At 46.5% G+C, this 26,084-nt stretch overlaps 1 pseudogene; it reads left to right on the top strand.

Annotated features, from left to right (window-relative positions):
- Nucleotides 1-13,634: 13,634 nt before the first annotated feature.
- Nucleotides 13,635-19,812, top strand: LOC106999696 (large ribosomal subunit protein eL30-like; annotated as a pseudogene).
- The last annotated feature ends 6,272 nt before the right edge of the window (nucleotides 19,813-26,084 follow it).

Here is a 26,084-nt window from a genome sequence, read left to right as displayed (position 1 = left end):
TAAGCCCAGGAGTTAGAGGCTACAGTGAACTATGATGGTACTATTGCACTCCAACCTGGCCAACAGAGTGAGACCTTACCTCCTAAAAGAAAAAAAACAAAAAAAGACCCCAGAGTCACTTACCCAGATAGCCATAGCCACTGCCAGTGTTATTGTTACTATTCAGGGTGTAAGAATGGTATCTCCCCAGGCCAGACTGTGTGGTCAAGGGTACCTCTATGCCACACACTTCTCTTGCCCTCCTCAGAACTTTCCACAGTATACGAGCTTGGAAAATCTTGGTTGATTGGAACTTGGAGAGGGAATCCCACTGAGAGTACTCACTAGCTGTCATTTCCCTAGCCTGGGTGTAGCATTCTCATCTATGAAACAGGGAGGTTGGTCTTTACCAGCCCAACTATTCTAGGATTCTGCATATCCTGCTTTTACCTTTTATTAGGACCTGAGAGAGAAACACTAAACTGGAATCAGCCAGAGTTCCTTAGGTGGACCAGTGGAATGTTTTACGCACCTCTGACTGGCAAATCTGTTTACATTCTGTTTTCTAAGCCTTTTGAATATTGACATTTTCTCATGGGACTCCTCAGATCAGTGCTCAGCAGTGAAAGAGAGACAGAGTTTGGGCTGCGGAGATCCCTGGGAAGTGTCCACCATGTCAGATAAAACTTCAGTTCCCTGATGGCACCAGGCTTGGGCCTCTGTCTGCCTCTTCAGAAACAAAAGAAGCATTGCAAATAGCATCACTGAAAGGCTGCAGAGAAAGAGAGAACGTGCCTTCTATGTTCTTTGAGAATCAGAAACTGGCAGGGCTTTCCTTGGCATAGGACTGCATTAAAGAAAAAATTCTGCGTTCAAATGAATGACTTGAGTAACTCTGTTGATGAAATACAGTTATGCCCTGTAAATCCTGTGTGAAATGTTATCTTACAGTTGATTCAATTCCTCCGCATCACTTTCATTCCATTACAAAACCTAACTTTTCCTCGTTGATCAGACCTGAAATGAGGTTTAATGTTGGGCATGGAAGACCATTAAAAGGCATGAGAGTCAGAGATTAGGCATTACAAGCACTGGACACACGTCGTGGGTACTAAACACCTGAAAAATAATTAGTTCTGGCATGTTCATTTTCTAAAATAACCATGTCATACTGGATGGAGGTCTGGCTTCAAAATCAAAGACGTGGTTTGGATTTTGCCCGCCCTGGGAGGCCCTGGGAAGATGTCTTCTCCTCTCTGAATCTTATTTCATGGAGTGTGGTAAGACTTGGTGACTATATTTACCCTGCCTTCCCCAGGAATGCTGCAAGCACCAGAGGAGGGGAAGTGTATGCTCATAACTGCGAAAACCAGACAATACGCCAGTTATGACTGCTAGTCTGCAGGTCACTGCACCTGTGGATTGAGTGGCAAGACAACTATTTTGCTGGTTTTCTGCCTATCCTGGTGCAGAATTCAGACGGAGCCTGAGATGATAGAACAGAGAACATTGGTGTCTGCTGTGGGTCTTAGGCGCTCCCTGTGGTGCTTCTTTCTCCTACAAAGGCTACTGTAGTTGCAGCTCGAATCCATCAATCAAATGGACCACAGATATTTACCGCTAAGCTATTAAACCCAGCTTACATGGGAGGTGTAGACAAGGCATGGCCAGCCCATCCTCTAGAGGCTGGGAGAGCCTAGGCAGGCAGTGCAGGAGAAGCACAGTATGTGGTGGGGCCAGGCAAGCCCTGGAGGGATTAGAGAGAGTGATGCTCAGAGTGAGGGGCCAGGGAGGTCTTTATAGACAACTGCGGTCCCAAAAAGTGGGTCCTCAAGGATGGGAGGGAATCAAATGACCGGATGACAGGTGGAGTCATTTGGAGCCAGGGGCCACAGTGATCAAAGGCCAGGAGGTGGGGCAGTGAGGAGCTGGCGCGGGAGGAGGCAGCGAGGCTGGGAGGATGGGGTGGGCTGGATTCTAAAAGCAGGTGGTCTTCGGGCCAGGGTCTGTGAACTGTCTCCTAAGGCACTGAAACCAAAGGAAGACAGACAGGCCTGCAAGACTGGTGTGGCTGTCACACAGGATGAACGGGAAGCAGGGAGGCCCATATGGGACTCAATGGTAATCCCGGCAGGCCTCCTCCCCTTTCAGAGCCCCGGCTGTGTGTTCTCAGTGTCTGTTTGCTACAAGACACCATCTGTTTTTGGGGTTGTAAGCTCTCGTTCGTTCCCTTGGTTTTGGCCTCCTACTGTGCCTCACCAGCAAGCCACTCATTGTCCCTGTAGCTGCCCTGTGGCCCTTTCTGTCTTCCCGACAGCCTCACAGAGGGTGGCCCCGGGGCCACAGCTCAGCCCTGGTGGCCTCTGAGCTGTGTCTGCCGGGCAGATCCACAGACACCAGATCAAGGGCAGAGCAGGCCAGTTAGTGCCTGGTCCTCCTGCCTGGATGGGACCTGGCCTGCATTGAACAGTGATCTCCAGCACTCACAACCACAAGCCACCACCTCAGCCCAGCACCCACGTGTGGCCCCAGCGAGCTCTAAAGACTGATTTCTGTGCCTGTGCCCTGCTCACATTCCGGCTAGAGTTGCGAGCCCTGGAAAATCCTCAACCCGCTTCAACTCATCCTGGATCCCAGCCCTGCTCACCCTTTGTCAAGGAATACCCAAGCCTTGCTCAACAGGCCATCTGGTGTGTGCAGAGGAGAACCCAGGCTTCAGGGTTAGAAAAGTGAGCTGCAATTTCTTGCTGCTCCACTTATTCTCTCCATGACTTCAAGAGGGCGTCACCCCTGGGCCTCGCTTTGCTGCGTGTGTGCAGGAGAAGGTTTGGATGACACCTGTACCAGAGCCCTGGGTCCGAATGGAGTGACCTGTGTGAAGCCATGTTGCATACTCTAGAGTTCTGTACAAATGGCATGTCCCAGGCTCTCAAGAACTTTGGGAAGATTGCCTTCCTTTCCAGAACATCTTTGTGAATTCAGCTGGGACTTCTGGAGGCAGGATTGTAGCCCAGAGGCATGATGGATGCTGGGAAGGAGAACAGAGTGAAGAGAATATCTGCTTCTCAGTATCACTGGTGTTGATAGATCCAAGGTTTGCTTTAGGATGCCAGGACCTGCAGGAGGCAAAGGGACATGTTCACTGCAAACCCCTCAATTAGTCACAACAAGTGCCGCTTGCAGAGGGAAGCCTCCTGCTTGCAGTTGTGAAGTCAGGACTCAACTCACAGTGTCTTGCTCAAGGTCCACATAAACATATTATTCTCACATTTGGGCATGGCCCTGCTTGGCAGAACTGAAGCTGCATACATGAGGCATAGCTAGGTGTGGTCCAGCTGCTGTCTGATGCTTGCAAAGTTGGTAAAGAGGATGCAGAGAGACAAGAGCCAGCATCTGTTCTCAGCTGTCTAAAGGTCCACTTGAGATCAGATCGTAGAAAGTGAAATGTTTGGGCCAGGTGCGGTGGCTCGTGCCTGTAATCCCAGCACTTTGGGAGGCTGAGCGGGGGGGTGGATCACAAGGTCAGGAGATCGAGGCCATCCTGGCTAACACGGTGAAACCCCGTCTTTACTAAAAATACAAAAAAAAATTAGCTGGGCGTGGTGGTGGGCATCTGTAGTCCCAGTTACTTAGGAGGCTGAGGCAGGAGAATGGCGTGAACCCAGGAGGCGGAGCTTGCAGTGAGCTGAGATCGCACCACTGCCCTCCAGCCTGTGCGACAGAGCAAGACTCCGTCTCAAAAAAAAAAAAGAAAGAAATGTTTGGAGAATGATTCAGATAACTTTCTGTGTACCCTGGGGTAAGTCACTTAACCTCTCTGGACATGTTTTTCCATTCCCCTTAGGAGAGCAGGAACTTCTACTTTCAAAGGGAATCATGGCCTCTTAGCTCTGGAAGAAACCTGAGGGGGGGTCTGTTAGGCCAATCTTCTCTAGTCCCAAACCTCCCTTCTACTACAGCCTGGAAAAAAAGGCCTATCCTATCACTTTTGCTTACATACCTCCTCTCACAGGGACCTCAGTACCACTCCTGAAGCCCATTCTTTTGTGAGAAAGCTCTGATAGTTAACAAGTTACTTCTCATTTTCAGAAGAAGGTTTGGTAGCCAGGTTGATGAGGGAATATTCAGCACTGGTTCAGGGAGTTGAGATGCCCCTGAGCTGGCCTGCCCCTCCGCAGTCAGGGCCAAGCTGCTGCCAAGGAGGGTGATGCAGTAGCAGTGCCCGCTGTTCTCCCTGGTTCTGTCATTTGCCTGGACCAGCTGCCATCCCTCCTCATCCTCCACACCCCAGCTCACACTGTTTCTGTAGTCTGAAATGAGTTTCCCTTACAGTAGACAGAAAGCTTGCAGTCTTCCTTCAAGATCTCGCTCAAATACAACTGCTGCATTATGTTCTCCTGCTATGAGAGGGAAGAGCTCAGTGTTCTGGGGATGCAGACGGGGAGCCGTGTGGCATAAATCTAGGAAGACTTCATGGAAGATGGCAACTGTTTTGCTGGTTTTCTGCTTATCCTGGTGCAGAATTCAGACAGAGCCTGAGATGACAGAACGGAGAACATCAGTGTCTGCTGTGGGTCTTAGGCGCTCCCTATGGTGCTTCTTTCTCCTACAAAGGCTACTATAGTTGTAGCTCGAATCCATCAATCAAATGGACCACAGATATTTACCGCTAAGCTATTAAACCCAGCTTAGATGGGAGGCGTAGAGCATCCCCAGAACACTGGGCTCTTCCCTCTGCTATAGCAAGAGAACATAACATAGCAGTTGTATTGTAACAAACCATCTCCCTCAGTATACATGTGCTCTTCCAGGCTAATTACTGTTCCCATATCCATGTTGGCATCCTCAGTATCTGTTGCAGGTCACATATAGTGTGAATTCAATATATGTGCTGACCCGTTTAGACATAGACATAGATAAAAATATACACATGCATATCTTCCTTCCTCTCTTCCCTCCCTCTCTCCCTCCTTCCCTCCCTCCTTCCCTCCTTCCCTCCTTCCCTCCCTCTTTTCTCTCCCTCCTTTCCTCTCTTCCCTCCCTCTCTCCCTCCTTCGCTCCCTCCCTCGCTCCCTCTCTTCCCATCCCATCCCCTCTCCTCCCCTCCCCTCCCGTCTCCTACCCTCCCCTCCCCTCCTCTCCCTCCCTCCATCCCTTCCCATCCTATCCCCTCCCCTCCTCTCCCTCCCTCCCTTCCTTCTCTCTCTTTTCTTTTTTCTTTCTCTCTTTCTCATTTGTCTCTTTTTTTTTTCCTGCTACAAGCTCTTGCATGTGGAAGACAGAGTGAAATGCCCTTGGAATAACTGTGGTTTGTAGGAGAAGGGTCGTTGTATATTGGAGGTTCAGAATTTCTCATAAAACACTTTAAAATTATGTGTGTTGGATGTGTTTAAACGTAGCACAGTTAGTGCATTTATACTTAGAATATCAAAGTAATTTTATTTTTACAAAGGAAAAGCAAATTGGAAAATTTAATTTGCTAAAAAGAACATCTGGATATCTAAGTGAAGAGGTAAGGCTGTTATTTGAGTCTGACCTGCATTCTTACTTCCATCGTCCTGCCCCAGCCAATAAACTCTTTTGGCGGAGCGTGGTGGCTCATGCCTGAAATCCCAACACTCTGGGAGGCTGAGGCAGGTGAATCACCTGAGGTCAGGAGTTCAAGACCAGCCTGACCGACATGGTGAAACCCCTTCTTTACTAAAAATACTTAAAAATTAGCCAGTCATGGTGGCAGGCACCTGTACTCCCAGCTGCTTGGGGGGCTGAGGCAGGAGAATGGCTTGAGCCCGGGAGGCAGAGGTTGCAGTGAGCTGAAATTGCACCATTGCACTCCAGCCTGGGTGACAAGAGCAAAAATCCACCTCACAAAAATTAAAAATTAAAAATAAATAAAAACGCTTTTGATTTCTAGCATCTGCATGACTCTCCGCTGAGAATGAATGATACATGCCCCAAACTGTAGAGGACCCAGAGGTGCCTGCCCAGGTAGGATTTTTGAGGTGGGCAAGAGAAAGACTGCCTTAGAAACCCTTCAACCACAGCCCCGCCTTAGCACCTCTGGACCCAGAGGCACGTGAGGCTTGGTCTTTGAGGAATAGCTTGTAGTTTCGAGGCCCTAAAGGCCCCTAAACTTCATCATCTTTAGCTCCCTGCCTGTTCCTGGAAACCCAGGGTGTGCTGAGGTGAAACAGTCAGCGGGGCACCCTGTCTTCTCCACAGCCCTGGGCCCCGAGGGCTGAGGGCTCCTCCTGCTCCTAACAGGACTCCAGTGCAGCTTTCACCCTTCCGGGATGGTGGGGATCTTGAACTTCTCTAGAGTTTCGGGTTGGGGAATTTCATTAGTCTCTACGTACAGGAATCTGATGGGCAGAAACTGCCACCATGGTTTGTTTAACAGTGACGTCTGGAATACGTTCTCTGCATCTCTTTTGTTTCAGGATAGCATGCCTCTCGTGGCTCTCTCATGCGTGCCGGAGCCTTAGTGTGGGGAAGCATGCAGGTGACAGGTTGTCCTCTCTGTCACCCTTCCCATACTAGCTTTGGCTGCTCTCTGGGTCTGGTTAAGATCTTTGGTTGGTCTAGGTTGGGGATGCTCACCCAGGCCCCCAGAGCTCTAGACTGTCCCTGGAGATGGGTGGCCAGAGTTTGGGGTTACCCTGCTTCACATGTTCACCTAAAATCTTGTTTAAAGGAATGTTTATGCTGCTTGAAAAGCAAAGACAAAACACTGGGAACCACTGCCCCAGACGGTCTCTGGGATCCTCCACACTTCCAGCAGCCAAAGCTTCCTTCACACCCAGTCAGTGAAGCCCCAGTGTAATCATTATTTTCATTTGTTTGACTTGTTGCATATCCAGGTAAGATTGCATTTGAACCAAGTTTTCTGAGGATAAAAGTCATTTAGAAACATTTAAAGCTACACTTGACACAGCTCCCAGGCCCCTTGGGAACCATTTCTTTCTTTCTTTTTTTTTTGAGACGGAGTCTCGCTCAGTCGCCCAGGCTGGAGTGCAGTGGCCGGATCTCAGCTCACTGCAGGCTCCACCTCCCGGGTTTACGGCATTCTCCTGCCTCAGCCTCCCGAGTAGCTGGGACTACAGGCGCCTGCCACCTCGCCCGGCTAGTTTTTTGTATTTTTAGTAGAGACGGGGTTTCACCATGTTAGCCAGGGTGGTCTCGATCTCCTGACCTCGTGATCCGCCTGTCTCGGCCTCCCAAAGTGCTGGGATTACAGGCTTGAGCCACCGTGCCCGGCCGAGAACCATTTCTATATGTAGTTATGCATCTGTGTTCTTTTCATACTGTTCCCTCCCTCCTGGAAGCCAAGTAGTAAAACAGTCTATACAGAGTGGGTGGAGTAGGCTCCAGTTGTAGATAAGGCATGCGTATTAGTTTGTTTTCTGCTGCTTATAGCAGAATGCCTGCAAGTGGGTGATTTATAAGAATTTATTTCTTACCGCTCTGGAGGTTGAGAAATCCAAGGGGCCTCATTTGGTGAGAGGCTTCTTGCTGGTGGGGACTAGACAGTGTCCTGAGGTGGTGTAGGGTGTCACACGGGGAGGGACTGAGTGTGCTAATATGCTCGCTCAGGTCTTAGTTTCTCTTTATACCCCACTGATCCATTAACCCATTAGTCTATGAATGGATTAATCTACTCCTGATGGCACAGCTTTTGTGATCCCATCACCTCTTCAAGGACCCTACTTTTCAATACTGCCACATTGGGGATGAGGTTTCAACGTGAGTTTGGCGGGGGACATTGAAGCCACAGCAGCATCCCGTCAATGTTGTTCTTAATTCATCTCCGGGCTGAGGAAGCCTCCCCACTGGGAACCTGTCTCTGAGGTCTCCAGGCAGAGCTAGTGATATGGTTTGGCTCTGTGTTCCCACCCAAATCTCATGTTCATTTGTAATCCCCCATGTTGGAGGTGGGTCCTGGAGGGAGGTGGTTGGATCATGGGAGTGGTTAGCATCATCGTCCTTCATCACCATAGTGAGTGGGTTCTCGCGAGACCTTTCACCCTGCTCTGGATATGTGAGATGTGCCTGCTTCCCCTTTGCCTTCTGCCGTGACTGTGTTTCCTGAGGTCTCCTTAAAGGCAGAAGCCACTATGCTTTCTGTCCAGCCTGCAGAACCATGAGCCAATTAAACCTCTTTTCTTATAAATTACCCAGTCTCGGATATTTCTTTTTCCTTTTTCTTTTTTTTCTTTTTGAGACAGAGTGTCTGTTGCTCAGGCTGGAGTGCAGTGACGTGATCTCGGCTCACTGCAACCTCTGCCTCCCAGGTTCAAGCGATTCTCCTGCCTCAGCCTCCTGAGTAGCTGGGATTACAGAGGTGTGCCACCACATCCGGATAATTTTTGTATTTTAAGTAGAGATGGGGTTTCACCATGTTGGCTAGGCTGGTCTCGAACTCCCGACCTCAAGTGATCCACCTGCCTCAACCTCCCAAAGTGCTGGGATTACAGGTGTGAGCCACTGGGCCCAGCCTCAGATATTTCTTTATAGCAGTGAGAGAACTAATATAGATAGCGTTTCCCCCTCAGTGTTCCCACGGTGTCTCTGCCTTATATAAGGTGCATGATGCCAAGGCTGTTTCCAAGTCCATTTCCCTTGATAGAGTGAGAGCTCCATGAGGGAGGGAACATACTCTTCATTATTTACTCTGGCACTTGGAATGTGGCAATCAGTGATAGTGGAATGATGGTTCAACAAAAATGTCCCCAACCCAATCCTCAGAACCTGTGAATATGATCCCTATATGGCAAAAGGGGTTTGCAGTTGTGATTCAGGTTAAGGATCTTGAGATAAGAAGATGATCTTGAGGTGTTCCTGCAAGTCCAATCTAATCAAACGAATCCTTCAAAGAAGAGAAGCTTCCCCAGCTGAGGTCGCGGTCAGGGGACAACACGACAGCTGGAGAAGGGCCAGGAAGATTTGCCGTTTTGCTGGCTTTGCAGGTGAAGGGAGGAGCCATGAGCCAAGGCATGCAGTGGCCTCTGGGAGCTGGAAAGGCAAGGAAAGGAGCTCTCCCCAGAGCCCTCGCTTTCAGAAGGAACACCTGCCAGCCCCGCGATTTCAGCCCAGTAAGACTGGTTTTGGACTTCTAATCTACAGAAGAGTAAGATCATAATTGTGTGTTGCCTTCGGCTACTGTGTTTGTCATAATTTGTTACGGTAGTGAGAGAAAACTAACACAGCCACAAAAATAGAGAAAATTCAATAACTGGATAAGAGGAAGAGAAATAGGAAAGATTCTTAGGCCAGGCACGGTGGCTCATGTCTGTAGTCTGAGCACTTTGAGAGACCAAGACTGGAGGATTGCTTTAGCCTAGGAGTTTGAGACCACCCTGGGCAATGTAGTGAGACCCTGTCTCTACAAAATATTTTAAAAATTAGCCAGGTGTGGTGGTATGTGCCTGTAGTTCCATCTACTTGGGAGGCTGAGGTGGGAGGATCGCTTGAGCCTGGGAGGTTAAGGCTGATTGCACCACTGTACTCCAGTCTGGATGATAGAGTGAGATCCTGTCTCAAAATAATTAATAATAATAATAATAATAAAAGATTCTTTTCTCATTTTATGTAGATCCACCAGGCGGAGCCCTTATCACACTACTGAAATCTGACTCCTCAGAGGCATCTAGCTTTCTAAGTATAGGGAGTTTTCTACAAGCGTGGAAAACTGTTACTCTACAAAAAGGCTCAAGGAAAAATTGTGAAGTGGTGTATTCTGGTCAATGTTCTGCCCCCTTTCAGTTTGGAATGCACAGGCCACCCAGAGCCCGATGCACCCCTCGCTCTGTCTCATCTGTGTTCTGTTCACCAGGGCTTCTCCCCTCTCCTGGGGTTCTCAAGGCAGCTCTCTGGTTCTAAGCCACCAGCCTGCTTCTGTCCAATGAAACTGACTTGGTCCTTCATTGAACTCTGGCTGGTGACCCAGTAAACTATCTTCTATCCGCATCCCTGTCTCTCTTCCTCCCTCCTTCCTGAAAGTCCTTGAAAGAATGATTGTAACTCAGTAGCTCACTCACTCATTCATTTATTTCCATGGTCATCATGATCATTCATTATGCACCTACGATGTTTCAGTTACTCTACCAGAAAAACAAAGTCGGATAAAACCTGGCTCTGCCTGCCCAGCACCTCCATATAATAGAGGGGCTTTGGGAAGTGGGAGGACTCAAGTGAGGTGGGGGCACAAAGCGACCTACCCAGCCTTCTGCCATTCTTGGGGGAAGGGAGTAAGGGTAGAAGAGAGAAACTTGGTCAGAGGAGGTGACATTTGAGCTAGACCTTGAAGCATAGACAAGAGTAGCTTCTACTAAATGGGAGTTGAGCAGTAAAGACAGGGAGGAGTGGCAGGTGTACTCAGGGCAGATAATGGCAGTGGCAGCTGTAGGCAGGTCTGGCAAAGCACAGTCGGATTCCTGTAAAAAGAGGCTTACACACCAGCCAGGGGGCATTCAGACCTGAACTTACAGTAAGTAAGGAGAAGTCAGACAGACCTGCATTTATGTCTTAACGTGGCTGTATTTGCTGTATTTGTTTTTCTAAAAGATCTCTTTGACAGCCATGTGGAGGTTGGGGAAATACTGTCAGCATGAAAACCAGCTAGGAGCCTTCTCCTTAAAAGTGACCTAAAAGCGGGTATGAGCAGAGATAATGCGGGCGGCAGGATGAATTTAAAAACGCAGAATTTGTAAGACTTCGTGGCTGAGCTTAGTGGCTCACGCCAACAGTTTGGGAGGCTGAGATGGGTGAATCACTTGAGGTCAGGAGTTTGAGACCAGCCTGACTCACATGGGGAAATCCCGTCTCTACTAAAAACACAAAAATTAGCCAAGCATAGTGGCGGGTTCCTATAGTCCCAGCTACTTGGGAGGCTGAGGCATGAGAATCGCTTGAACCCTGGAGGTGGAGGTTGCAGTGAGCCGAGATCATGCCACTGTACTCCAGCGTGGGTGACAGAGTGAGACTCTGTCTCAAAAAAAAAAAAAAAACAAAAACAAACAAAAAAAAAAACTTTGTAAAAATGAATGTGGAGAGTGAGGAGCAGAAGGAGGTGTCAAAGCATAGAGATTGGTACCTCTACCTTCGGTGATGGTTTCTAAAGAGAGATCTTTGGCTGAGAGGGAGGTAAAGAGGGAGGAACGGAAGAAGGGATAGATTGCAAATTGGAGATCAATCTACCATGCAGGCAAAGGAGAGTATCATCGGAGTGCCATAAATCAGAACAAATGAGTTTGTCAGAAGGTGGGAAAGAAGACTGTTCAAGGAAGTGGTGACCTGTAGATACTGAATGCCACAGAAAGGTCATGTAAGCAGAAGACTGAAAGATACCATTACAGGTGACAAGTAGGAGTCACCTACTAGTCACCTTAGGAATACATTGTTTTAGCAACTCCAGAACTTGTTATAGGGGGATAAGAAAATGCAGTGGTGCTGTGATCCCACTTTTTCAAAGAGCTGGAACATCAAAGATAAGGTTATAAATAGAGGGGCAGGCAGAGGTGTGAAACGTTTTCAGTTTTATTATTGTTATTATTATTTAAGAGACAAGGTCTTGCTCTGTTGCCCAGGTTGGAGAGCAGTGGTGCAACCATAGCTCACGGCTGCCTCGAACTCCTGGACTCAGGCGATCTTTCCACCTCAGCCTCCCCAGTAGCTGGGACTATAGTAAAACCACGCCCAGCTAATTTATTTATTTATTTATTTACTTTCTGTAGAGATGGGATCTTGCTATGTTGTTCAGGCTGGTCTTGAACTCCTGGGCTCAAGCAATCCTCCTGCCTCAGCCTCCCAAAGTTCTGAGATTATAGGCATAAGCCATCATGCCTAGCCAGTATTATTATTATGATTTTTATTATTTATTTATTTATTTATTTATTTTGAAACAAAGTTTCACTCTTGTTGTCCAGGCTGGAATGCAATGGTGCCACCTTGACTCACCGCAACCTCTGCCTTCCGGGTTCAAGCAATTATCTTGCCTCAGCCTCCTGAGTAGCTGGGATTACAGGCATGCGCCACCATGCCCTGCTAATTTTGTATTTTTAGTGAGACAGGGTTTCTTTATGTTGGACAGGCTGGTCTCGAACTCCGGACCTTAGGGGATCCACCTGCCTCAGCCTCCCAAAGTCCTGGGATTACAGGCGTGAGCCACCGCACCCAGCCCAGTTTTATTATTTTTAGAATGGTGAGTGTTGAATGCTTTGTGGACTGAGGAGAAGCAAACAATAAACAGGAGGAGACTGAATACAGGTAAACATATTTACAATTTAAACACCCAAGAGAGTGATTTTGGTCTGAGTTCCAGGCACTGCTGGTGAGCTCTTGAGGGACACTTTCCAGGTGGCAGCACCCCTGAAATCCACCAGGTGGGCCACCCTCTCCTTCCCGTTGCCTGAACAGACAGCTGGGTTCTGCCATGCCTTAGAGGAGGGGGTCACGTGAGGCTTTGATTTCTGGGAAAACCTACAAGGAGGAGTCAGACCGACCTGGGTACCAACCTCAGTCCTGCCAATAGTCACTGTAGGCAAGACGACCTCTGAGCCTCAGTTTTCCCCTGGAGAAAATGAGGGTAACACAATCTATCATCAAGGGGCTGCCCTGAGGCTGGATGACATACACATGTAAAAGCCCCCCTATAATGCTGCCTCTGATGTGGCGAGCAAATTCAAGAGTCCTTATTTTCACGCTCATGCCCAAGAGGAGATTACTGACCACGAGAGTTCTTTCTTTCCAGAGGTTATGGGCAGCCCTGCTTTTGTTTGCTTGTTTTTCTTTTTGTTGTTGTTGTTTATTTGTTTTTTTGAGACAGAGTTTTGTTGTTGTCGCCCAGGCTGGAGTGCAATGGTGCGATCTCAGCTCACTGCAACCTCTGCCTCCCAGGCTCAAGAGATTCTCCTGCCTCAGCCTCTCGAGTAGCTGGGATTACAGGCTCCCGCCACCACGCCCGGCTAGTTTTTATAGTTTTAGTAAAGTTGGGGTTTCACCATGTTGGTCAGGCTGGTTTCGAACTCCTGACCTCAGGTGATTCGCCCACCTTGGCCCCCTAAAGTGCTGGGATTACAGGCATGAGCCAATGCACCCGGTGCTTGTTTTTGTTTTTCTATGTGTCTGTGGCTCTTCAATGTCTGGTCTCCTCCCAGCTGGGACAGGGAGGCTCTGTTTACTGCTATTTGCCTGATGTTTACTACAATGCTGGACAACTTGAGCTCTCAAACACCATGTGGATGAACTCCCTCATTCAACAGGTATAGGAGGGAGTCAGGGAGACCAGGCACAAGAAAAACAGCATATTTCCCACTAGAAGATTCCTGGCCAGACTTCTTTCTTAGAAAGCCCTCCCTGGTGAGTCAGTGCATTGGCCCGCCCTGACCTCCCAGAAGATTGGACAGAAGATTATCTTGGCACAGGCCCGACAGACAATTTCTCTGCCTGCACAGATTTCCTGGTACCCAGCAATATTTGACTAACCTGAACTTTTATTTTTCTAATTGAAACACCATACTGTTGATTTCAGGAACATTGCTTTTACCTTTTCTATGAGGACAAGATCTCTAAATCTTTCCCTATTGAAGAATTTGATTTTGGTTCTTCCGGGTAATGGTGGCTAGGGCTAAGGGTATGGGGAGGTCTGAGCTTCCAAAATGCTGGTAATGCAGGAAGCAGATGGGGAGGGAGATGAGTTAGCAGGGCTCTCTGCTGCTCTGAGAGTCATCTCTGAGCATCCCCAGCCCCCACAGCACCTGGCCAGTGGCTTGGACACAGAAGGTGCTCAGAAAATGTTGGATAAGCAAGTGAATACATGGGGATATGAATGGATAGATTTGACTTGTTTACTCAAAAGGCAAAGAAGAACATGAAGGAGCAGTGGAAATGGGCTTGGAAAGAGTGATACTGGTAGGTCACCATGTCGAGAACAGGACAGGGCGAATACTGGCTGGCACGTATGTTTCAGGGTTGTTGTATTAGTCCATTCTTGCACTGTTATAAAGAAATGCCTGAGACTGGGTAATTTATAAAGAAAAGAGGTTGAATTGGCTCACTCTATTGTAGGCTATACAGGAAGCATGGCTGGGGAGGCCTCAGGAAACTTACAATCATGGTGGAAGGTGAAGGTGACGCAGGCATGTCTTACACGGCAGAGAAGGAGGAAAAGAGAGAAGGGGGAGGTGCTACACACTTTTAAACAACCAGATCTCATGAGAACTCACTCACTATCATGAGAACAGGAAAGGGGAAATCTGCCCCCATGATCCAATCATCTCCCACCAGACCCCTCTTCCAACTTTGGGGATTACAATTCTACATGAGATTTAGGTGGGGACACAAATCCAAACCATAGCAAGTGTATACCTAAAGCTCAGTAGCCTTGAAGCTGGCACATCCTGCCTTGTGAAATTCCACATGCCAGTATCACTCTCACTCCATGCCCACTGATAGGATATAGGAAAAGTGGATTTGCGAATATTGAGAAAACAATTCCTAGAGAGACTTCTTGCAGGGCCTATCTCTGCTTGAAGAGGCCAAGCGAGGAATGAGCCCAACAAAATCACCGATCGGGCTTGCTCAGCTGGGGCGTGTAAACCCAGCTTTCCAAACTTGGTGTTGAGAACCAAGGCATCCTGGCGATATTTTCTGTGAATCTATTGAATTGGCCACGGCGGAGGTTGAATAGAGCAAGTGTGGTGTTCAGGGAAAATGCTGTTGTGTTTCAGTTCTGGGTTGTGGCTTGTTTTTCTTGAGCCACTTCTGGGCTCAGCTCCATAGGTTGGGCTGCATACTTGGTGGCTGGATCGGCGGTGGTCACTGGGAAGCTGTGTCACTCAGACAAGGACATTGGCTGTGGGTGGTCTGTAGCAGGCAGCAGCAACCTGGTTTCAGAACTTAAGAGGATCCTTCAAACTGTCCCCAGCAAGTTCGTGGGCTCCCAGCACCCTTAGATAAGGCGGTGTCCTTGATTTCAGGGAACTCAACTCCGATTTTATTCTTCTATAGCCTGGAGTAATTGAGACTTCTCAAAGTAGCCTGGAAAAACCTTACATCCTGGAGGAGAGAACAGGGCCCACGTTCTCTCCTCTTTCCTCCTAGAGTCTTAGGAATATTTAACCTTCAAGGAGGTAGAGATATTACTGAGGCCTCTTCACGTTGACTTTCTCAGCTGCTGATTCATTCTCTTCGTGCAGAAATTCGTTTTTACTGTTAGGAGTTGCTTTAATACTAACACATAGCAACTTGCTTTGAGTATGGAAAAGTATGCCAGGAAATGCATGCAGACATGTCTTTGATTACTTAGGAAAAATGTCGGTAGACCCAAAGGCTTTTATCATCAGAGGCCATTGGATCGTGAGGATCCTGAATTCTCTTCTCCAGAGCCATTTCTGAAGTATAGTGAATCTCCAGACCAGAAGTTCAGCGAGCCTATAAGAAAGATCAGGAACTCCCTTTCTTCCCCAGCAATCTGGGGGAGCAACAGCCTCCCCCATTCGAGAAGCTTTGCCTGGAGAGTGAGAGGTAGATTGATGGAAAACAGTCAAGTATACACATAAATATGAAAAACATTCAGAGCATTTGACCCAATGTCTAGTTCTAGTCCTACAGCAGGGAGAGTAAAGAATTTAGGCAGCCCTCACTGTGGGAGAAACCCACATTGATCTAATCAGGGAAAATGCGAGGAGGCCCATTTGTAAGAGACACTGAAGGAGATTAGGAAATCATCAGGGAGGTTTCAGTGGACTATGCCTTGGCCTCTGTATGATGAAACTCGTATCCTTAGAGCTTCAGGAGTGAAGTTCTCCACAGTCGCAATAGAATAACTTATATTAAGTCCTGCTTTACAGTAAATAACATCTGAGTGAGATTCCAGGAAAGGGGCTTAGAGTTGTCATTTAATCAAGCCAAGATTTGTCATTGAAAAATTACATGTGCAGAGCACTGTGTTAAATACAGCAAGGAATATAGAAATGAAAAATGTGGGGCTGGGCGCGGTGGCTCATTCCTGTAATCCCAGCACATTGGGAGGTCGAGACAGGCGGGTCACATGAGGCCAGGAGTTTGAGACCAGCCTGGACAACATGGTGAATCCCTGTCTCTACTAAAAATTCAAAAATTAGCTGGGCGTGGTGATACTCACCTGTAATCCCATCTACTTGGGAGGCTGAGGCATGAGAATCATTTGAACCCGGGAGGTGGAGGTTGCAGTGAGCTGAGATTGTGTCACTGCACTCCAGCCTGGGTGACAGAGCAAGACTCTATCTCAAAAAAAGAGAAGAGAAGAAAAGAAAAGGTGTGAATTCTGCTTTACAGGAGCTTCAAGCTGGTAAGAGAGTAAGACCTACATAAATTACCTGTTAAAGGGCAGAGTAGTTAAGACCAAGACTGAGACCCAAGCAGTGTGCTGTGAAAGTAGAAGATAGGGAGAGATCTAGTTCATTTGAGGAGCTCTGGTAAAGCTCATTCGAGGAAATGGAATTGAAATGGGGATCTCACAGACTTTTACCAGATTGAAGGTGGGGATTAGGGTAAAATGAATGGGACACTTGAGCGGGCTACCGCATGTCCAGGAGTGCTAAAAAATCCTCAGTAATCAAGATTAATAACATGTTAATGAAATATTTTAAAATCAAAATAAATGCAAAATACCCCATGAGTAAATAGAACATCCATTATTTCAATAAGTCCAGGATGTTTTGAAACAATTCTCGTACAAGGGAATTGTTCTTTTTAATCAGCCCTTGGTTCCTAGTTCCCTACCAGGAGCCTTTATAAGGGTTGTCAGCACCTGTGAGCAGATTGGGCAACCTAGAGCTTTATATATAGTCATTTTTAAAAACTGTAGAGCTTTTATTAGCTTTTACACTTGATATGGTTTGGCTGTGTCCCCACCCAAATTTCACTTTGAATCGTAATAATCCCCACATGTCAAGGGTAAGGCCAGGTGGAGATAATTGAAACATCAGGGTGGTTTCTCCCATACTGTTCTCATGGTAGTGAATAAGTCTTGTGAGATCTGGTAGTTTTATAAATGAGAGTTCTCCTGCATAAGTTCTCACTTGCCTGCCACCGTGTAAGATGTGGCTTTGCTCCTCATTTGCCTTCCGCCATAATTTGTGAGGCCTCCCAAACTGTGTGGAACTATGAGTCTGTTAATCCTCTTTCCTTTATAAATTACCCAGTCTCAGGTATGTCTTTATTAGCGGTGTGAGAACAGATGAATACACTTGATTCCAAATATAAGAAGTGCATGTGGGGGTGTGCATCCTTCCTTTTTCCTGGACTCCAACATGGCTCAACACAGCACTGGCCAAATTGGTAAAAAAATGAGGCCGTGTGGAAGGAAAATAGCTTGAGCAAAGGTAGGAGACACTAGGGTCGATCCAGACCCACGGTGGTTATGAATCACATAACTTGGGAAGTTGTAATGAGAGAGTAGGCTGGAACATTTAGAAGCAGTGAAATTGTGAAGGGCTTTGAATACCATTTTGAAGATGTTTGGAATTAATAGTGTGGATGCTTCAGGTACCGTGGAATGTTTTTGAACAAGGATTGTGGGCATAAACACACGTGGGGCCAGTCTATGGCGCAAACACACCTGAGACCAGTCTGTGGGTAGTAGGGAGCCTCTGTTGGAGAGGATGAGGCAGGAAAGAATTGCTGGAGGGAGCAGCCACTGTCATCAAGCAGGAGAAATGGAAGAGTTCTCCCAACCAGGCAGAAGGCCTCAGGCTTAATAGACTGTGCTGTTCAGAGTATAGTTATGAGACTTCTTCAGCTGCTGCTTCAATAATCTAAGAAGCTTTGCTGAGTGCTTCCTGTAGATAACGAACTAACATCCACCTAGAGGACAGGAAATGCATTGTGATTCTTTTTCCCAATGAGGACACAGCAGCCCCACTGAGTTAGGTATCCTGTCTAACAATCTCACACCCTTATTTTCATCACTGCTGTGATCTCTGGGCCACCTACATTTCTAAGTGGAGATACAGTGAGTTCCTAAGAAGCCAGGTCTTTCCTTATCTGCTATTAGAGCTGCGTTGCTATAAATTTCAGAGACAGAGTCAACATCCCATCTCAGATGGAGGGGAGGAATGGGAAACCAGCCCTCAACTTTTTTGGGGTGTTTTTCTTTCCCACGTTGTAGTAAGCGTGCTAAGAAAAGATAAAGCTTTTGCAGATGTGAACTGATTGGAGAAGAACACTTGTTTTGTAAAATACACATATTGTTAAACCTCACTAATTCTGTTTTAGTTTCCTGAGAAATCACAGTGGATCACATGAAGGATGAATTGATTTGTGATTGATTATAAAGGAAGGGTGGTTCTTGCTGTTGTTAAAAGAAAAACAGCCGTATTAAATTTAAAAGAGTTTTAATTGAGCAAAGAACGATTCGCGAATCGGGCAGCCTCCGGAACCAGAATAGACTCAGTGACTCCGGCGCAGCCACCTGGTGGAAGAAGATTTTTGGAGAGAAAAAGGAAAGTGACTTACCGAGAACAGAAGTGAGGAACAAGCAGGTGGATTGGTTACAGCTTGGAGTTTGCCCTATTTGAACACTTTGAATAGATGGCCACGTTTGATTGGCCAAAACTCAGTGATTGGCACAAAGTAGGCTACAGTCTGTTTATACCTCCATTTAGGTTATAATTCACGATGTGCAGAGACACCTTTAGGCTGATCATAAAATATGTAAGGAGGTAGCTTTAGGCTAAACTTGATTCAACACTAGGAAGAAGTAATGTAAACACGCTGGCAGGTTGGAGATTCAGAATACTTCAGAGGCATGAAAAGCCCTCGTAAGTATTGTCAAGAGTAAGAAAAACCCATTAAAATCCAACTAAGTCAACAATTTCTATTTATACCTTAAAGACTCAAAAGGAGTTGTCTCAAATGATATGTTTAGAAAATGATTTTAGTTAGAATACAATTTTAAAAATATAAAACTAGATCTTTTGAATTCTATTCAGAAACATACTTTCTCACAAATGTAGACAGGCCTTTCCTCAGTTGTTCTGAAATGCTGAACTGGATTGAATGAGATGAATCCCTATTTGAGTGTCAGTTCCCAGGAAGGATGCTAAGGTGGGTACGACTTGCTGTCCAGGAGAGGGCACTATCCTGTTGGGAATTAGAAAGTAAAACAAGAGAAGAAGTTACTTAGCAAAAGACTTGTAATATTATCTGCTTTAGTCAGCTCAGGCTGCAGTAACAAAATACCGTAGGCTGGGATTCACGTGGAGAGGTGAGTCTCGGCCGGGGTGGGCAGATGCGAGCCTGCTGGGGTGACAGCATGACCACTGGCATTTGGAGGGCCCCAAGGGACCCCAGAGGCCCTCTCAATGACTTGGGGAGGTTTTATTAATGGGTTCAGGTTCAGAAAGCTAGATCCAGTTATTTCGTTTTTGTTTTTAATTTTATATCTCCTCAAATTCCCTTTACCGTGGACATAGTTTTGAGGTGGTGGCAAAAGAGGCCTTCAGGTCTGTGTTTAATGTTTGCTTTGTAGAAAAACTCACTGGAATGCATCAACTCTAGACTCTAACACATGAAAAGTGGAAAATCTGTGCTGGGGGTATAAGCAGATTCCAGAGATGATCAGATGAGTCAAAGTGAAACTGGCTGTGCCTGCTAACAATTGCCCAACTTCAAGGAAATCCAAAATAGAGAACAACATGATGTTGGCCAAAACTTGTCCATCACTATGGTGGCAATAACATCCAATTGGGCACAGCATGTGGAAAATACTACAGAGTAGGCATACTGGCCACCATTGATCAGGGTGATCATAGCATCATCAGTAATGTGCCAGAACAGACTGGTGAAAGGTAGACCACACCAAATTTTTCTCTTAAAAAGCTTGCCAGAGCTTATTTTTTTTAAAAAAAAACAAAAGAGGCTGGGCACAGTGGCTCACACCTGTAATCCTAGTACTTTGGGAGGCCGAGGCAGGCAGATCACGAGGTCAGGAGTTCTAGACCAGCCTGGCCAACATGGGGAAACCCATTCTCTACTAAAAATACAAAAAGATTAGCCGGGCATGGTGGCGCATGCCTGTAATCCCAGCTACTCAGGAGGCTGAGGCAGGAGAATTACTTGAACCTGGGAGGTGGAGGTTGCAGTGAGCCGAGATCGCGCCGCTGCACTCCAGCCTGGGTGACAGAACGAGACTGTCTTCAAAACAAAACCAAATAAAAACCTGTAGACTGGATGGCCTACATTGTGGAGGCTGGAAGGCTGAGAGCAAGGTGCCAGCATGGCTGGATTCTGGCAAGGGTCCCCTTTCTGGTCTGCAGATGGCTGCTACCCCTCCACCTACTCCTGTGGGCTTTCTTTAGTGCAGGCTGCTGGAGAAAGGGAGAGAGAAAGCTCTCTGGTATCCCTTCTTCTATGGGCACTAAGTCCATCAGACCAGGGTCTCATCCTCCTGACCTCATTTAATCCTAATCACCTCCCAGAGGCCTCATCTCCAAATATCATCCCCTTGGGTGCTAAAGCGTCAATATACAGACTTGGCGAGTGGGAGGCGGAAGCATTCAGCTCCTAGCGTTATCAAAGTTTACAATTGCAGGAGATTGATTGAAGTGACAAAGAGCGAATGTTTCTGAAACAGTTAAAGGGAAGAAGTGGGCACAGGAAAGTGCTGTGGAAGTCAGAGTTTGGGCTGTACTCCTTAGAAGGGATTGGGTTTCAGCCGGGCAAAGAAGCTTAGGAACGCGTTTTGGGAAAGAGAGGAGCAGGCATGTTGAGGAAAGCACAGGTATGCTAAGGACATTCAGGCCATGGACAGAGAAGGGGGAGGAATGGCAGGGTGAAAAGCCACCAGGACAGAAGTGTCAGGTTGAGCAGAAAAGAAAGCGAAGGAGGAAGAGGTGGCTGGGTCTGGGTTGCAGGACCCTCAGAGCCTCTAATGGGTCAGAGGAAGCTGGCTTCCATCCTACTGGTAGAAGGGAAGGGAGCATATAGAGGCGGTCGTCCAGGAAGATGATTGGCTAGGGCCATGTGGTGTAGATGAAGGGGGCAGCAGGAGACAGGCGGACTGGTAAAGAGGCTGCAGCCGTGTACCAAACCTAACCAAGTCAGAGCCCGGGTCAGGGTCTTGATACTGCCTGCCACTGCTTTTGCCCTAAGTAGCTGGCCATTCCTGGCTTCATTTTCTCTCTGTTGAAGATGTTGCATAATTTGGGGGCATGTGCAGAAGTCCAAGGGCCTCTTTCAAAATCCTTGTCTTGTTTGGACTAACGAAATCATAGAATGGCGGGAAGAGTTCCAAGAAGAAGCCTCAAGCCCAGAGAGACCGTGAGCGCGTACCTGAAGGTGTTAGAGACATAAATTACGATGAACTAAGATTGAATGAGAGATTGTGATAAGATCATTTACAAAAGCATTCGCTGGGGAAAATCTGTGTTCTCTTGACCATCAGGAAGCATGGACGTACCTAGTCCTTCTACCCCACACACAGGGAAAGTGAACTAGAGGAAGCATAGGGAATTGAACTGATTTTGTAAGATTCACTTTTCCACTAAAAAAAATCAAAACAATGCTTGCTTTCTATCCAAACAGGGTATCTCTGGATAGTTCTCTGAAAAATCATTTCACAATTCACATTCCTGGGCCAAATGTTCCTAAAATATATGACTATTTCTCCTCTGAGAGCCCTGGTAAAGGAATTTGATTACATTTGGCAAAGAAATCTAGAGACACATCCTTGTAGGTGAAAGAGGGCCTGATAAAAGTGTATGAGCCAAACTCCCCATATAGGTTGTAAGCCCAAATCAAGAAAAATCCCAAGCCATTGGCAAGCAGTGTCTGCTTTGGTTTTTTCCCACCAGAGTCTGTTTCTTCAGAGTCCTAGATATGGAAAAGATATGGTGGCTTTTGGCCAGGTGCGGTGGCTCACTCTTGTAATCCCAACACTTTGGGAGGCTGAGGCAGGTGGATCATGAGGTCAGGAGATCGAGACTATCCTGGCTAACATGGTGAAACCCAGTCTCTACTAAAAAATACAAAAAAAAAAAAAAAAAAAAAAAGAAACTGGGCATGGTGGCAGGGGACTGTAGTCCCAGCTACTCAAGAGGCCGAGGCAGGAGAATGGTGTGAACCTGGGAGGCGGAGCTTGCAGTGAGCTGAGATCACGCCACTGCACTGCAGCCTGGGTGACAGAGTGAGACTGTCTCAAAAAAAAAAAAAATAGTGGCTTTTGACTCTGAAGCTGATGGTCCCTAGAATGTTGGTCTATAGTCAAGTCAGCCTTGTTCTGCAAAGCCCCAAGACAGAAAGCTAGCTGACAAGACACCTGCAGCCCAAATCTTGGGTACAACTCACAACTGGGTCTATTAGAGAAATAGCGTTGTAATAGCCTGTTCTATTATGCATCAAGTTGTGTTCAGACGAAGAGTGAGAGTTCTGTTTCTGGCAATCTCTACAGAGGGGGCTTGAGCCACATTTAGTCTTGGGAAGAATAGCACATTCTGGAACCTCCTGTCTTCTCAAGTGTCAAAGACAAACTTTAAGCCAGAGAGTCTCCTTTGGCCTTGAGAGAGATGGAAATTTTGTACAGGTTATGTAGGTGGAAGCCTCTAATGGGAAATAATACTAATAACATCTTAAATTTATGTGGTACCTTACAACATATAGAAACCCCCTCATTTGATCCAATATGAACTAGGCAGGTATCATTCACTCCACTTTGTAGATGAAGACGCAGACATTTCAGGAGGCTCAGCGTCCTGCTTGGGTCACATACCTAGTGAGTAGCAGAATCAGAATGCAAATCCCCATCTTCTGACCTCCATCCACAGTACTTTCTGAACACCAGAAAGAAGGCCCTGTGAAAGGAACCTATTTCCTTGTCTCAGTAAATAACCTGCAGAAATGGTAGTTATGGGCTGGGCGTGGTCGCTTTCGCCTGTAATCCCAGCACTTTGGGAGGCTGAGGTGGGCGGATCACGGGTCAGGAGTTCGAGACCAGCCTGGCCAACATGGTAAAAACCTGTCTCTACTAAAAATACAAAAATTAGCTGGGCATGGTGGCATGCACCTGTAATACCAGCTACTTGGGAGGCTAAGGCACAAGAATGGCTTGAACCCAGGAGGCGGAGGTTACAGTGAGCTGAGATCACGCCATTGCACTCCAGTCTAGGCAACAAGAGCGAAACTCCATCTCAAAAAAATAAAAATAAAAAGGTGGTTATAACAGCCATTTATAATAAATTTTTACCTGATTTGTATTCAGTTGACAATCACCATTTATGATTAAAGTCAAAAGACACTTGATTTTATGCTACTTCCAATGCAAGCGGGAGATGAGGAAATGAGACAAGCTCTGAGCTCGGTTGCAGCCAAGTTCATTTATTACTTTACCACTCTATTTTTTAGCAAAAGTTATCCCGCAACTCCCTCTCTCCACTCTAAACATGCAAAAGAACCTCGAATTGTTTCTAAATCATTTACCTACATGAAAGCTCATTCACATTCCCCCTGGGGCCCTGAGATGTTGGAGGAGGAAGGGCTGGCAGGGAGAATGTGTGCCCCTTCATCTCATTTCCCTTGCTGAGACCACAGGATTTGTTTCTGTACAGGGAGCTCTGCTTAAATCTCCAACCTGGAAACACGTTCTAGCAATCCATGTTCCACTTCTACCAAAAACAAATCATAGATACTCTAGAGTTGTCACAGTGACATTTTTCCAGGGATGGTATCTGTTTTCTTTTAGAATTTGCAAGTGGAAGAATCTCAAAATATTCAAGTCATGCAGCTATGTCTGGACCAGGTTTTGTCTTTAAACATTTAACTCCCCTTTTTGAGGTATGTCAGCACAAGTACATACATATGTAGGTAAATACAATTTTAGAAAACAAAACCTAACAAACATTTGTGAGTTGTTGAGCGTGTGGGTCAACATATGCAAATTAACTTCCTGGTGGCATCACTAAGTTAATGGAATTGGAATCAGTGACCAGTAGGCTGAATAAGAACTTAAGGCCACCCACTCCTGTGTTTCTCAGTATCTTCTCTCCATGTCCCCTTGGACAAGGGAATATAATGATCTTATAATCTGCTTCTAAGTTAGTTGAAAATTAAAAAATATTGTTGCTATTAATGACAAATTTAATAAAAACAAAAAACAGATCAAAGCAACGGATGAAAGCTCTGCTTTGTTTTCATACCTCTTGTCACCTCTATGCCTCTTGGGATAACAAAATTCTGGCCCAGCCCAGCTTTGTATCATAGAGGAAACCAGCTGAGAGAAGGGAGGTGACACGACGGTCAGTGTGATCAATAGAGACCTGAAATGGGAATCAGAACACCTGAATTTCAGGTACAGACACTCACTTGAGCCTGTAGGACCTCCTAAAGGCTTTTGTTTTCTTATTCATAAAATAGCTATTTTTTAAAAAGCCTTAATTTTGCTTCTTTTTACAAAACTACGTCAAGATCAAGATATATCATGATTATAAAAGCTATTTGTGGAAGTAATGGATTACCTGCTCCTGAATGAAGGATGCTTACTGTTACTCTAATAGAAGAAATGGATTAAATAACTGTTTCTCCAATAGACGGGTTCTTGGTACATTTGATTTTGGAGACTTCCCCCACCCTATAGTTGATCAATTTTCTATGACTGTCTTCTGGAGTCCTTTCTGCGGCTCTGGCGCTTCCCAAGCCCCTAAACTCACCATGTACTTCTCTCTTAGGCCTCCTAAAATTCTCAGCACAAGGTAAAGAACTTAGAGGTAAATAAAGTCACTTGAAAACACATGCGCTTGCGGGCTGTGGGCAAGGCCACTTGAGGCCCAGGTGAGCCAAAGGACCACACAGAATGGGGCAATGTCTCTCTTCCTGCCCTGTACCCCAGGCCTTCAGAAAACCAGAACGCAGAGTCAGCAGGGGCATCCCATAGGATGAAGGGTTAGAGAGGCCGTTTTCAGGCAGTGGCAAAGGCAGGAGTGGTGGCAAAGGCCTCTTGGAAACGTGGCTGTCAGACGCAGACCTCCAGGAGGAGATGGCCTCAAGAGAATAGTAGCCGGGGGTGGTGATGCATGCCCAGCTACTAGAGAAGCTGAGATGGGAAGATTGCTTGAGCCCAGGAGTTTCAGGCTGCAGTAAGCTATGATCCTCGCACCACTGCGCTCCAGCCTGGGTGACAGAGAGAGAACATGAGTCTTACTGGAGCTAATTTATTTATTTATTTGAGACGGAGTCTCACTCTGTCACTCAGGATGGAGTACAGTGGCATGATCTCTGCTCACTGCAACTGCCGCCTCCCGGGTTCAAGAGATTCTCCTGCCTCAGCTTCTTGAGTAACTAGGACTACAGTGCGCACCACCACGCCCAGCTAATTTTTGTGTTTTTTTTTGCAGAGATGGGGTTTCACCATGTTGGCCAGACTAGTCTTGAACTTCTGGCCTCAACTGATCCTCCCGCCTCAACCTCCCAAAGAGCTGGGATTACAGGAGAGAGTTTAAAAGGGTTTTTGATTCCATGACCACATCTGAGATGATTGGAACTCATGGAATAAAATAAGAATTATTGAGTCTATGTCAATACAAATAAACAAACAAGTAAATAAATGAAGGGAGGTTGGGCGCTGTGGCTCATGTCTATAATCCCAGCAATTTGGGAGGTTGAGGCAGGCAGATCACTTGAGGTCAGGATTTCAAGACCAGCTGGGCCAACATGGTGAAACCCTATCTCTACTAAAAATACAAAAATTAGCCAGGCATGGTGGCACATGCCTGAAATCTCAGCTACTTAGGAGGCTGAGGCAGGAGAATCACTTGAACCCAGGAGGTGGAGATCAGTAGTAGTGAGCGGATATCGTACCACTGCACTCCAGCCTGGGTGACAGAGAGAGACTAGGTCTCAAAAAATAAAATAAATGACGGAAAAGAAAAGGCTTTTTCTTGGGGTAGAATTCCGATGAGTAACTACAAAAGGGCTAATAAAATAGAACATCACCTTTAGGGAAACAAAATAGCGATTTTTTTTGCAGACAAGAGTCATCAGTGTAAGCTAAACTTAATTGACAAAGATATGATGAGAACATGGTCTTCGCATGTTCTTAAAGGATCTAGGTATTAAGCACCAAAGGGAAAATATTT

The sequence above is a fragment of the Macaca mulatta genome, chromosome 8, assembly GCF_049350105.2.
Source record: "Macaca mulatta isolate MMU2019108-1 chromosome 8, T2T-MMU8v2.0, whole genome shotgun sequence".
Taxonomy (NCBI): Eukaryota; Metazoa; Chordata; class Mammalia; order Primates; family Cercopithecidae; genus Macaca; species Macaca mulatta.
Note: the sequence above shows the minus strand (reverse complement) of the source record. Positions and strands in the feature narration are given on the sequence as shown.